The 12,845-nt window shown below is 39.4% G+C and overlaps 1 pseudogene; it reads right to left on the bottom strand.

The window, feature by feature from the left end:
* Positions 1–3,377: 3,377 nt before the first annotated feature.
* LOC101963683 (ATP synthase peripheral stalk subunit OSCP, mitochondrial pseudogene) lies at positions 3,378–4,218 on the bottom strand (annotated as a pseudogene).
* Between the last annotated feature and the right edge of the window lie 8,627 nt (positions 4,219–12,845).

Genomic DNA, 12,845 nt, shown 5'->3' with positions numbered 1-12,845 from the left:
AAGTTTCTATTAAGAAAGAATTTGAAAATTGAATTTTGACTGGCCAAATAGACCCCTAGTCTTTGGATCTTTTTTATATGAATGGGTTATCCTGGAGATGAAGGGTTGGAAAGAGAAAGAATAATTGCTAGGCCTTTCCTCCCCTTGAATTCTCTCCTCTTCCTTTTTTCCTTCTCTTTGTCTTTTTTTGCTTTTTATTTGGAAAATTTAAAAATATACACAAAAGTAAGCAAAATAGCATAATAGAAGCTTTATATATTCATCATCCACTGGTCATTCTACCTCATCTAGACTCATCCAGATCCCTTTCTTGAATTATTTTGAAGCAAATCTCAGACATCATATATTTTTGTCCATAAATATTTTACTGTGTATTGTTTAGCAACTAAAGAGTCATTTTTTTGAAAATACCTCAAATTCCATTATTGTATCTAAATAATTAATGTTTTTTTCAGTACAGGGATTGAATGCAGGACTTTGAGCATGCTAGGCAAGGATTCTCCTGTAGTGGCACCCCCTTTCTCCACAGAAAAGTCTTAATTGGGCTTTTCCAGAAATCTTCACCATGGCTGATTTTAGAAGTGTCAGCAAGAGTCTCTATAAAAGAGTTCAGTGTAGATAAACTTCCAATTTTCATGTTGCCCTGTTTTACTTGGTCACTGGCCAGGAAGAAATCAGCACTCCAGGTGCTGGACACCCCCTTACCAGTTTCTCACAAACATTTATCCAGCATAGTAGTTTGTAAAAATTTGTAAACAAGGCCTCTGGCCTTGAGCTGCAGCTTCACAGAGATGTCTACATTTCTGAGATAAGAGAAGTTACCAATTGGGCTCAGTGGTAACAGCTAGCAGGAGGAGGAAAGAAAGGGGAGAAGAAGCTCTCCCCTTCTCAGGTATTGTCCTTGAAGGGTTAACTTGCCCAGAATAGTGAAAGAAAAAGCTGCTTTTATGTGAATTTCTGCAGACTGTGAACTTCTGAGCCCCTCCTCTTACATGATCTGAAACTACCTGAACTTGAGATTCAGGGGATTGATTGATTACAGCAAAAGCTGTGCCCTCTGAACCTGACTGCAGCCAAATAAAACTGTTTCCTGCTGTCTTTGGTGCCCTGCCTCGTCTGTCCCTACAACACTCCCACTAAGCTACATTCTCAGTGGCTATTGAAAATTCTTTAATCTGATCAAATCTCTACTGAGTTCAGATTTCCAATTGCTTAATAGATTAAGCTTTAAAAAAGAGGTTTATTTTGGCTTGTGACAAGTAATAACTTTCTATAAGAATCAGACTCTGCCATTGAGACTTAGTCCCCTTGTTCCCCCAGCCCTTAAAATTTTTTTTTCACTGAAATTAATTGGTTGAACTCATCGGGGCCTTTGGCCTGGAGAATCCGCACAGTCTGGATTTTGCTGATTACAATTCCATGACAACCTCGCCTTATGTGCTCCTCTCTCCTCTCCTTTGAGCACCTATGAATTGCTGGTTGGAATTGATTCAGGTTCAGTGTTTTTCCAAGACTCCTTTGTGGGTGGTGATGTGTTATTTTAGCAGGAGGCTTCTCATGTCTGGTGCTCTCTCTTTTTGGTCTGACGAAACAAAAGGATCATGGGTCCTGAAATACAGACAAGGTTATAACTCAGAGATAGTTTAATACCAAGTCCTTATAACAGCACTTACAGAGGAAAGGCGCTGGGGATGCAGCTCAGTGGTGGGGTGCTTGCCTACCATGCATAAGGCCCTGTGTGGGATCCCAGTACTGCCAAAAAAAAAAGGAGAGGGAGTGGAGAGAGAATGTTCTGCATTTACTATTTGGTTCCCCAGTGATACAGTTCATACAGAAAAACAGGATAAATGATTGAATCTTTTTCTTTTTTCTTTTAATTTGTTATATATGACAGCAGAATATAATTCATAATACACATATAGAGTACAATTTTTCATATCTCTGGTTGTACATAAAGTAGAGTCACACCATTCAGGTCTTCACATATGTACTTAAGGTAATAAGTACATCTCATTCCTGAATCTTTTTCTTTATCAACCAGTTTTCAAAATAAATGGGTTGGCTTTCTATCGTCTTCAACAGGGAACAATTTATTTCTTCTTAGGAATATCATTAACCGTAGCTTCAACTCTATTTGACGTGTTTTAATTCCTTGCAGTTTTTATCCTCACTGATGCTGAATTCATCCTGCCTTTAGCCAGTGGAGGCTTTCAGTTGGCTTCTGAATTCTTTTGGCATGACCTAAGTCATCTTTGAAAGTTTCCATACTCTCCAGTATGAAAAGACCTTCCAGTCTCATTTCATAATTTCCTGCTAAAGACATGGACAAAGATTTCTCCCAGGCATCCTGGTTTCTTTTGGTGGGAAATAATCATTTGATCCCATAATCTGGAGGTTAAGGGTGCTCAGTGCTATAGGCTGGGTCATTGCTTCTAGGTCCTTGCAGACAGGGCCAGGAGATACATTCTGAACTCACACTGATGGTCCCCATTTAGAAGCACCACTATAGGGTTTTTGACTTGACCCCTCTATCTTATATCCATATCTTCTTTCTCCTACACTGAAACTTCTCGTTTTCATTGACTCTTGGAACAACAGAATTATAAGGTCACAATAATGTGTTACCATTGGGCTAAACATTAATCAGTGCCTAGGAAAGCTTGCAGTGAGAATTTTAAAGTCTTTAAAAGAATGTAGTAAGCCAGGCATGGTGGTGTACACCTAATCCAAGCTACTCTGGAGGCCTGAGATAGGAGGATTACAAGTTCAAAGCTAGCCTCAGCAACTTAGTGAGGTCCTAAACAACTTAGCAAAACCCTGTCTTAAAAAAAATAAAAATAAAAAGGGCTGGGGATGTGGCTCAGAGATACAGTACCCCTCGGTTCAATAAATAAATAAATAAAAGAATGTGATAATGAGGGAAATGGAGAAGGGAAGCTGGCATTCCCCTTTAATCCTTAGGAGAGGACCTGAACAGAGTGACCTTAGTTGTGAAGTAAAGCAATGAATTCAAAACATCTGAAGAAAGTCCCCTGCACAGTGGGATATAAATGCATATTCTCTACATTTTCCCCCAGCTTGTAGATACTGCAGGGCCCTCCATTGTGGCCTGGCCCCCACAATAATAAAATATCCAAAACCTCTCCATATGCTTGGGATGTTTACAGCCTGGGAGGGAAGAATTGAACAATTTATCACACAACAATAAAATTTCATAATCACATAACAACATTTCTGAAAACAAAAATATGATCATTTGGGTTTTGTGTGGGTTTTTTTGTTGTTTGTTTTTATTTGTTTGTTTTTGTCTTTTCAGGAAACATTTTTTTGTTGCTCCATGTTTAAGAATTGTCACTGATGATAGAAAATCAACACTTTTAGATGCTCTCCTGCATAGCCCAGCTCAGCTTCTGAATCTTGTTTTTTGCAGACATATCAACATATTTCTCTCCAATATGAACAATCATTTAACTCATGATTGCCACATCAGTCTTCACCTCCAATTTCAATACTTGGCCTTGACTTAGAAAGCTCTTCAGGACTGTCCTTAATTCAGAGAAAACAGCTTCAGATAAAGGAGACGTGGTGGTCACTGTGCAAGGTACTTCTCCGAGGTACACACTCACAGTGGTAGAAAAGGCAGAAATGAAGCCATGGGCATTGCCTAGGCAACTGTTTTTAGCAAGCAAGTCCATCAGGTTAGACCTGATGGGGAAAACCTCCCTTTTGTTGTCATGTCACATAGGTTTTTTGTTTTGTGTTTTTTTTGGGGGGGGGCGGGGGGGCGGGTATGCCAGGGATTGAACTCAAAGGCACTTGACCACTGAGCCACATCCCAGCCCTATTTTGTATTTTATTTAGAGACAGGATCTCACTGAGTTGCTTAGCGCCTTGCTAAATTGCCGAGGCTGGCTTTGAACTCTGGATCCTTCTGCCTCAGCCTCCAGAGCTGCTGGGATTACAGGCATGTGCCAACCACGCCCTGTCTAAGTTTTTCATTTTGATGGAACACTTAACATAGGGATTCAGAATAGAAGCCGCCACATTGTGTTCCCTCATGAGTCGTGCTACTCTCAACAACTCTTTTCTACTTGTTCCGGTTTATTCTGTTTAGATGCAGTAGAACAAAAAGCATAGCATAGTGGCTTTCAATGCCGTATATCTGAACAGGAGGTCTTCAAGCTTGGTAAATGGTCTGACCACAGATGTGCGGAAGCATCACCTGCCTCAAGAGCCCAGTCAGCCATCTTCTCTCCTGATCATTTGGTTTTTAAAAATGTGTTTTGTTTTGTTTTTCTGTCCTGGGGATTTAACCCAGGGCACTTTTCCACTGAGCTACATCTCCAGAACTTTTTATTCTTTGAGACAGGGTCTCACTAAGTGACTTAGGGCCTCAGTAAATTGCTAAGGCTGGTCTCTGATTTGCAATCCTCCTGCCTCACTCCTGAGTCACTGGGATTATAGACATCTGGCAACACATCCAGCTGTATGTGTGTATTTTTAAAACACAATTGCATATTCTCTACATTTTTCTCTATCTTGCTTTTTTACTTCACAATATACCTTAGAGATCAGCCCATGGTGGTATTTAGAGATATTCTTCATGTATTTTTATGTAGACAGCTGCCAACTGTGATTGAGTGTTTATTGTACCCTGTGCCAGCATTGTTTCAAATGGTTTATACAAATTATCCCACTTAATTTTCCTAACAACCTAGTGAGATTGAAACTATTATAATTGCCATTTTTCAAATAGGAAATTGAGGGTTGAGTAATTTGTCCAAAGGAGCCCAACTGAAAAGCAATGAATCATCTTTAAGACAGAAGGAGAAAACTGGGACAGGCAGGATGGCATACATCTGTAATCTCAGCAACTGGGTAGGCTGAGGCAGGAGGATCACAAGGTTAAAGCCAGCCTCAGCAAGAGCAACTTAGCAAGACCTTGTCTCAAAATAAAACATGAAAAGGGCTAGAGATGTGGCTCAGTGGTTAAGTGCCCCTAGGTTCAATCCCTGATGCCAAAAAAAAAAAAAAGGAAAAAATTGGATAAATTTTACATCTTCATTTTTCATATATTTCCTTACCTTTAGTTAGAGGAAATTTACACTAGCATACAATTAGTAGACATCAGTGTCCCAGAATACTCAGAAGCTATGCCTGATCACAAAGATTCCTGGAGAAGTTTCCATGGATTCAGATGGCTTACAGAGCAAACAGAACATTTTTTTTTTTAAAGAGAGAGGAGAGAGAGAGAGAGAGAGAGAGAGAGAGAATTTTTAATATTTATTTTTTAGTTCTCGGCGGCGGACACAACATCTTTGTTGGTATGTGATGCTGAGGATCGAACCCGGGCCGCACGCATGCCAGGCGAGCGTGCTACCGCTTGAGCCACATCCCCAGCCCCAAACAGAACATTTAAATAGACACAGAAGGTAGATTGAAAACCGCTTTTAAAAGCTATTCTAGTATGTGAATAAAAGCAGCCTCGATTAACTATACAAATGATGAGATGACTTGGAATAAATGAAAACTTAAAGTAAGCACAATGTCACAGAAATCATCGACAGGGTGTAAATTCTCTTTTTTTTAATATTTATTTTTTTTAGTTTTCGGTGAACACAACATCTTTGTTTGTATGTGGTGCTGAGGATCGAACCCGGGCCGCACGCATGCCAGGCGAGCGCGCTACCGCTTGAGCCACATCCCCAGCCCCAACAGGGTGTAAATTCTTTGGGCACAGAGGGACATGTCTACTTACACGATCCATCTCTTTCCTTATTTTGTTGTTCTTTTTTCTGTTGTGTCTTTTTATAGCAGGATCTTTTTCAGTCATCAGCTTTCCACCCAGGGGAGATGGAAACGTTCTAGAAAGAGGGAGCTAGAGAGCTAGGAGGCGAAGCCAAATAGCATCTATTCCAGGCCTTATTTTAATGCTTTATATTCTAATTGTTTATATGCCTGGTTTCTCCTATTTATTTATTTATTTATTTATTTATTTATTTATTTATTTATTTATGTGCTGGCAATTGAACCCAGGGGCGCTTAACCACTGAGCCACATCCCCAGTCCTTTTTAATATTTCATTTAGAGACAGGGTCTTGATGAGTTGCTTAGGGCCTTGCTGAGTTGCTGAGATTGGCTTTGAACTGGGGCTTTGAACTATAAAAACAAAAGAAATTCATCTTACTAAAGTAGAGTAACTTGTCCAAATTCAGAAATTTCATAAGGATTGTTTTAGAATGTGAATTTAAAAGGTGGTCAACAGCAAAAAAAAGAGATGAAACGGTTTTAGGTATGAAATATATATTTTAATATAGAAAGTAAAAGAAATTTTTTTGGATGAAAAAGTCTTTTGCCTGGTAAAGGAAAAAGCTGTAAAATGTCTAAATAAGTTACAGAAGGTTTATGGAGGGTAAATTTCAAAAAGTTTGTGTGTAACTAAATTGGTTATATATAATTAACACAATTAGGTAAAGTTACATAAGGCTTTTTTTATTTTTCTTTTTTTATAGTGTGGGGGATTGAACTCAAGGCTTTATACATGTGAGGCAAGCACTTTACCAACTGAACTATATCCCCCACTAGGCTTTTTCCTCTTGAAAGAAGATTTCTAATCTACAAGGCTAAAGGTTTATGAAGGGGGAAGGGTGTCTCTGACATGGAGCATGCTTACAGAAACAGATGAAAAGAAAGGGCTCTTTTCAAAGACATCTGATACATTTCAGGAGGGAGTAGTCAGACTCCTAGGACAGTTATTTACGATCCAATATGTAGGGACCCATGGGTTAATTAGGCTTCCTGAAAAAGGGCTGAGAGACTGGAGGGGAACTGACCATTTCTCCAGACACAAGTCAAATATACTGATATAAACCAAAGTTTGACTCTCTATGTATTAAAGAAATAAGGATTTCTTAAAACTTTAATCTGTTCTTACTTATCAAGTTAATTTCTTATGTCTGTTAAGTTTTGTAATTTAGAAAAACTAATCTTAAAGGAATTATTGTTTGTCTAACTCTGGTTAAACAACAGCTAATATTTTAGAATATTCCACTACATTCCAGAGTCTTAAATTTTTCTTCAAAAGCAAAATTTCGTTAGTATAAGAAATCAGTGTAATTGTGATGTTATTACTAGCTTCTTTGTATACTGGATGTATTTGTATTTTCCAAATGTACAAGCCTTTAAAGTATAAGGTTTTTTTTTACCTTTATTTTATTTATTTTTATGGGGTGCTGAGGATCGAACCTAGGGCCTCACATGTGCTCTCGGCAAGCGCTCTACCACTGAGCCACAACCCCAGCCCCTAAAGTGTAAGATTTAAAAGAACATTTTACCGAGCTTGTGTTCTCAAAACTAAAGTTCTTCATAACAGTGGACTCTTACAGACTTATATAAAAATAACAAATTTAGTTGGGAATTTATTTATGCTATTTAATATCTTGTAATTAGATAAAATAATTTGTCAAAAGTTATAAAATTTTGTGTTAATCTTTACACCATGATGGGAATTTGAATACATTTTTGAAAGGTGATAGGACAGCCTGGTGTATTTAAAGGTTGACAATTTGGGATAGAAAGACATCTTGCCACTTTCTCATAGAAGGGGGTTAAAAGCTCTTTTAACTTGTTTGATTCATGTTTCAGATGTTGAATTATGTTAATGTTGAATTATGTTAACTGATTCATATTGACTCAGAAAATGATATATAAAAACTTTATAAAATCATATTTGAGAGAGAGACAAAGACCAGTTTCAGAAATAAAACACCTTACCTAAGCTTTGTCAAGAGGCCACCTCACCCAAATTAAGACTCTGTTTCTCACTTTATTCTATGTTAAGATAATCATTCAAGTTCATTTAAAATTAGGTTCAAAAGGTAGATTTAGTTATAAGGATTACTGTAATCTTGAACAGGAAATATATAACTAAGTAAAGATTTGAGATTACAAAAATTATATTTCTTGGTTCCTAGCTATGATACAAACTAAATATGTTTTTGCTCTTGTTAATCTTGTATTTTCCTTGTAAACTTTATAACTATTGTTTTCTTAGTGCCTTTCAGAAGTATAACTTCTAGTATAACAACCTAAGTGAATTTGAGATAATTAGGCCATCACCTATAGGACAAACAAGGTGTGAGGCTGACTTCCAGGACTTAATGACCCCATTTCAAAATTTTGTTGCTCATCTAATTATAAAAGGCATAAGTTGAGTTGTACAATTGTGAAAGCTGAGCCTTCTTTCATTGTGATACCCTCTTCAGTTCAACAACAACAACATTGGCTTTGACAATTCCTCACCTGCTTGACAGGTGACTTTTGCTAATTTTCCTGGCCAAGTAGAAAATACACATCAAGTCATTTCTCAGTGTTTGGCTACTTCTCCAGTGCTAGGCCATCCTCTATAAACTAAAACTGATAATACTTTCACTGATAGCAGTTCTTCTTTTCAACCGTTTTGTGATCGGTATCATATTGATCACCAAATTTGTATCCCTTATACTCCCCAAGGCCAGGCCATTGTAGAACGGGCTCACTTGTCCCTTAAGTCACAATTACAAAAACAAAAAGAGAAAGATAGAACCCCACAAAATTGGAGGCTGGGGTTGTAGCTCAGTGGTAGAGCTCTCGTCTAGCATGTGCGAGGCCCTGGGTTCGATCCTTAGCATCATATAAAAATAAACAAAATAAAGGTATTGTGTCCAAATACTTCTAAAAAAGAACTCCACAAAATTATTTGAATCATGCTATCTTTGTTTTAAGATTTTTTTAATTGTGATTTTTTAAAATTTTTTTAATTGTCTCACTGCTCAGAGTGACACAATGTACCTCCCACTGCAGGAGGCCCTCAGGCCTAGTCTGGTGGACAGACTTACAAACAGGACAATGGAATGGCCCAGATCTGGTAATGATGTAGGGTAGAGACCATGCTTGTGTCTTTCCAGAAGGTGCAGCTAATCCTATCTGGCTATCTGAGTGCGCTGTTCGTCATCACCATGGAGGATCTCAAGCCACCATTCAGAAAACTGAAGAACCTGACACACACATCAAGCTGAGCAGATCGTCAAACAGCAGGGAGGTTCTAAATCTTCAGCCACCAGGATTGTGGCTATGCTGGCTTTGTTGAGCTGTCAGGTAAGTAGGGTTCATGGGGCAACTTATTGGACTTATTTCCCAGATCCACCTTTAGTACACCCAGCAGTGTGGACTGGAGAATCCATTCTAGGATTTACTAATGATACACGCAGAACGGGAGGTTTTTTCAGATAAACATATGGCCCTTGTTCATAAAATTGGATTTAATTATACTGGATATAGTGGGAGTCTACCTATAGGTTAGTCCTACTATTTAAATGTGACCCCAGAGAAGTCAGAATACGGGAAGCCAAAGTAGCCATTGTCATTGGCCCCTGGAATTTTAAAGTGTATGTCCAGTTAGAAAAATGGGACTCCCCAATGACATAACCGTGTTCCCCACAGAACATCCCCCAATACCTTATTGCCCTAATCACACTACAACAGAATCGGGAGCCTTTTCTAAATGCGTGGGGTGTGCCAATATTTTGCCACTGTGACATAATGTCTCCGGCAGTAGTGGATATATTTTGGACTGGTCTCATAGATTTGATAAGAGGCACCCACATCAGGAACTTTGACTCCTGGAGGATTTGTTAGTAATGTTCTGACCTTCAGTGGTGATGGCATACAAAGAGATCTGCGGCATTTGATAGCTGTCTTAGATTTCATCTATTATCCTGGCAGCTCCCTAACTGATCTTGTGGACAAGAGCTGTAAAGTGGTTCCCTGTTACGACCTGAGGGCCTGCGTACAATCTCCTTATGTTTTAATTTCTGGGAATATAAAAGTAAATAGAACTGGAGAAAAGTACTATGTAACTTGTCCAAGTTGCAATCTGACTGATTGCATTACTAGGTATAATAGAGGACAAGGAGTGCTTGTGTTACTCCAACCCTCCTTTGTTTTAATCCCAGCCAACATTTCAAAGCCCTGGTACTCTCATGCTGGAGTGCAATCCTACAACAGATTCCCATCTAGCTGAATAGACACCAGTGTGCTCTTGGTCTTATTGCATTTGGAGTAGTCATTTTGATATCTGTTTTGGTCTCTGCCGTGACATCCACCCTATCCTTATCTAAAAGCATTCAAAATGCACATTTTCTATGATTTGGCTCAAAATACTTGTAAGTCTCTACAAAATCAGATAAATATTGATGAAAAAACTAAATGATGATTGATGAAAAAACCATTGATGATAAAAACTAAATCAAATATCCTGGAAGCTATGGTGATAAATATGGGTAATGAGCTTATTGCTCTTAAATTCAGACAGTGGCTTTGTTGCCATATTGGCTACCAATCTGTTTGTATTACAACAGCAAGATACAACATTTCTCAATGGGACTGGGAGAAAGTTAAAAATCATTTAATGGGCATTTGGCAGAAAAATAATGACAGTCTAGACCTTATGGAGTTACATCACATCCATGATATTCAGGAGAGCAGGAATGATCTTGTGGATCCCGCATGACTTGCTGAACAAATACTTATTGATTTAAAGGATTTTAATCCTTGGAATATGTTAAAATATATGATATGGTACATTTTTGGAATTATGTGTTTGCTACTGATACTCTTTTGTATTATAACATTAGGCTGCCTCATCTTCCGAGAAGAAATCCAACAACTCCATATCATAGCTCATCATCAAAGTGGGGGAGATGTTGGGAGTGGTGATCCCAGTCTCTGACTGTCATGCGACAGGAGTATGCCTGCGCTAGGAACTCCTTGTACAAACGCACAAGTTGAGACTGCTCAGTTGCTCTGGTGACACTGTTCAAAGGAGGTTCTGTGCATGGCACAACACTATCAGTCTTGACCCTGAATTCAGATACCACCTGCCAGGGGTAAAGAATTATGAGTGCAAGTTGATAATTACAATTGGGACTGCCCAGAACTTCTTCCTTCATCCTGCATGCTTTGAAGAAACCCCCCCCAAAAAATAAAATAAAATAAAAAACACAACAACTTTGATGTTAAAACCTATATAGTAAACATGCCAAGCTAGCTCTGGGTCATTATATCTCCATCAGAGTACAAATGATCCACCTGGTCTCAGCTTTTTCTCTCTTTGTCTGTCTGTTTATCTTTTCTAATCCCCCATCACCCCTCACTGGTTTCCTGAATTAATGGCTGCACAGGTCATAGCAAGAGCACCTCTCCTTCCCCTAAGCTCTGTGGTGTGAAGGGGATAAGCTCGCATTGGGGACCTCCTGTGGCACCCCCCAACAGGGATTGATCTCCTGATGCAGGTGAACTTCCCCCTCAAGCTCTGCCAGAGATCCCACGTAGCACCTGAGATGGGTGTGACCTGCCAAGATGTCAATCAACCTGCTGACTCCAAGATATCTTGAAGCAAGACTCCGGCCTTGAAACCTTATCCCTGCCTTTGATGTCCTCCAATATAAGGATTCCATTTTTCTTTTTCTAGTGTGGAAGCTCCATCCCTAAGATTGGCTAGCCGGTCCTGACCCTGCTTTCTAAAAATATTTCCTGTGTTCTATGGTTTTTTTCATCGCTTTATCTTTCTTAGCCTTTATTTCGCAACCAGCCCATTTCACCCAGGGGAACCCCATTTCTAACAAGCAGAAGTGGGAAAGGGGAGCAGGTCAAGCAAAGACAAAGGTAGGGAAAAGAGGGATATGTCCAGAGATTGATGAGTAATCAGCCCACTGGGACACACAGCCCAAGCACAAAAGCACTGAGAGAAGACACCAGAAGGCTTGGTTGGGTCTGTGGAGTGTCGGCCTAGCACTGCCAGGTCCTGGGGTAGGGAGCTCCTGCATTGGCAATAGGGAGTCGTGAAAAGTTCCATGTGTTATAATTGTTATCTTCTTTATGGCTCTTTCAGACTCCTAGCGGGTAGGAGAGCTGGTGTATACAATAGTGATTGATAAGATGAAATGTCAGTACAAGGCAGGAGGACAAGGTTAGACAGACTCACCAGTAGAACTAGACCAAGGGCTCTGAGGCTGCTGTGGGAATCTGATACTGGACCCGGATAAGCCCCTCTTCTGCCCAGGGTAAGCCATTCCCATTTAACATGTCCTTCCACACGAGAAAAAAAAAAAAAAAGTTGCCCCCTGAGGGTAATGGCAACTGTAACCATAACACACCAAGGCTGCCCCCGGTGCTGAGAAAGTGAACAGTCATGAAGTTCCCATCTAACCCTGTCTTACACTCCCTCTCCCAATAGCAACTTGACTACCTACTTCCAGGATTGAGAGGAAATATTCTAACATATATATATATTTCTTTCCATCACTTTAGTGACCTTAGGCAAGTCACTTAACCTCTGTGTGCCTCAGTTTCCTTGTATGTGAAGTGGGGATAATAAAAGTACATGAATGTCAATAATGTTTTATGATAATAATAAAACCGTTGGTGAGATTAACTGAGACTTATTAACATGTAAATTGCTCATTCTGCCTGGTACATATTAAGTGTCCGTTAAATGTTATCTATTGCTACTGTAGTGAGTATTTCAAGTTTTAACTGAAGCATCTGGGTGCAACAGACTGTGGATACTACTGTGAGCTGTGAATCCTACTGTAGGCTTTTCATAGCAGAGGACTGAGATCTGTTAGCAAATTACCTAGATTAAGGATCTGAGAGCACTGGCTGCCGGAAACAAAAAAGGGGGAATCACTGGAGCATTTCTTTGGAGAAATAAACAAGGGGTGTGCTTGTCATTGAACGCTCAGCTTCAAACCCACCCTCCATCCACTTCTCTGTGGGGACTCCACCAGCCACATTTTTTCTTGCCA

The sequence above is a fragment of the Ictidomys tridecemlineatus genome, chromosome 12 (genome assembly GCF_052094955.1).
Source record: "Ictidomys tridecemlineatus isolate mIctTri1 chromosome 12, mIctTri1.hap1, whole genome shotgun sequence".
Classification (NCBI taxonomy): Eukaryota; Metazoa; Chordata; class Mammalia; order Rodentia; family Sciuridae; genus Ictidomys; species Ictidomys tridecemlineatus.
Note: the sequence above shows the minus strand (reverse complement) of the source record. Positions and strands in the feature narration are given on the sequence as shown.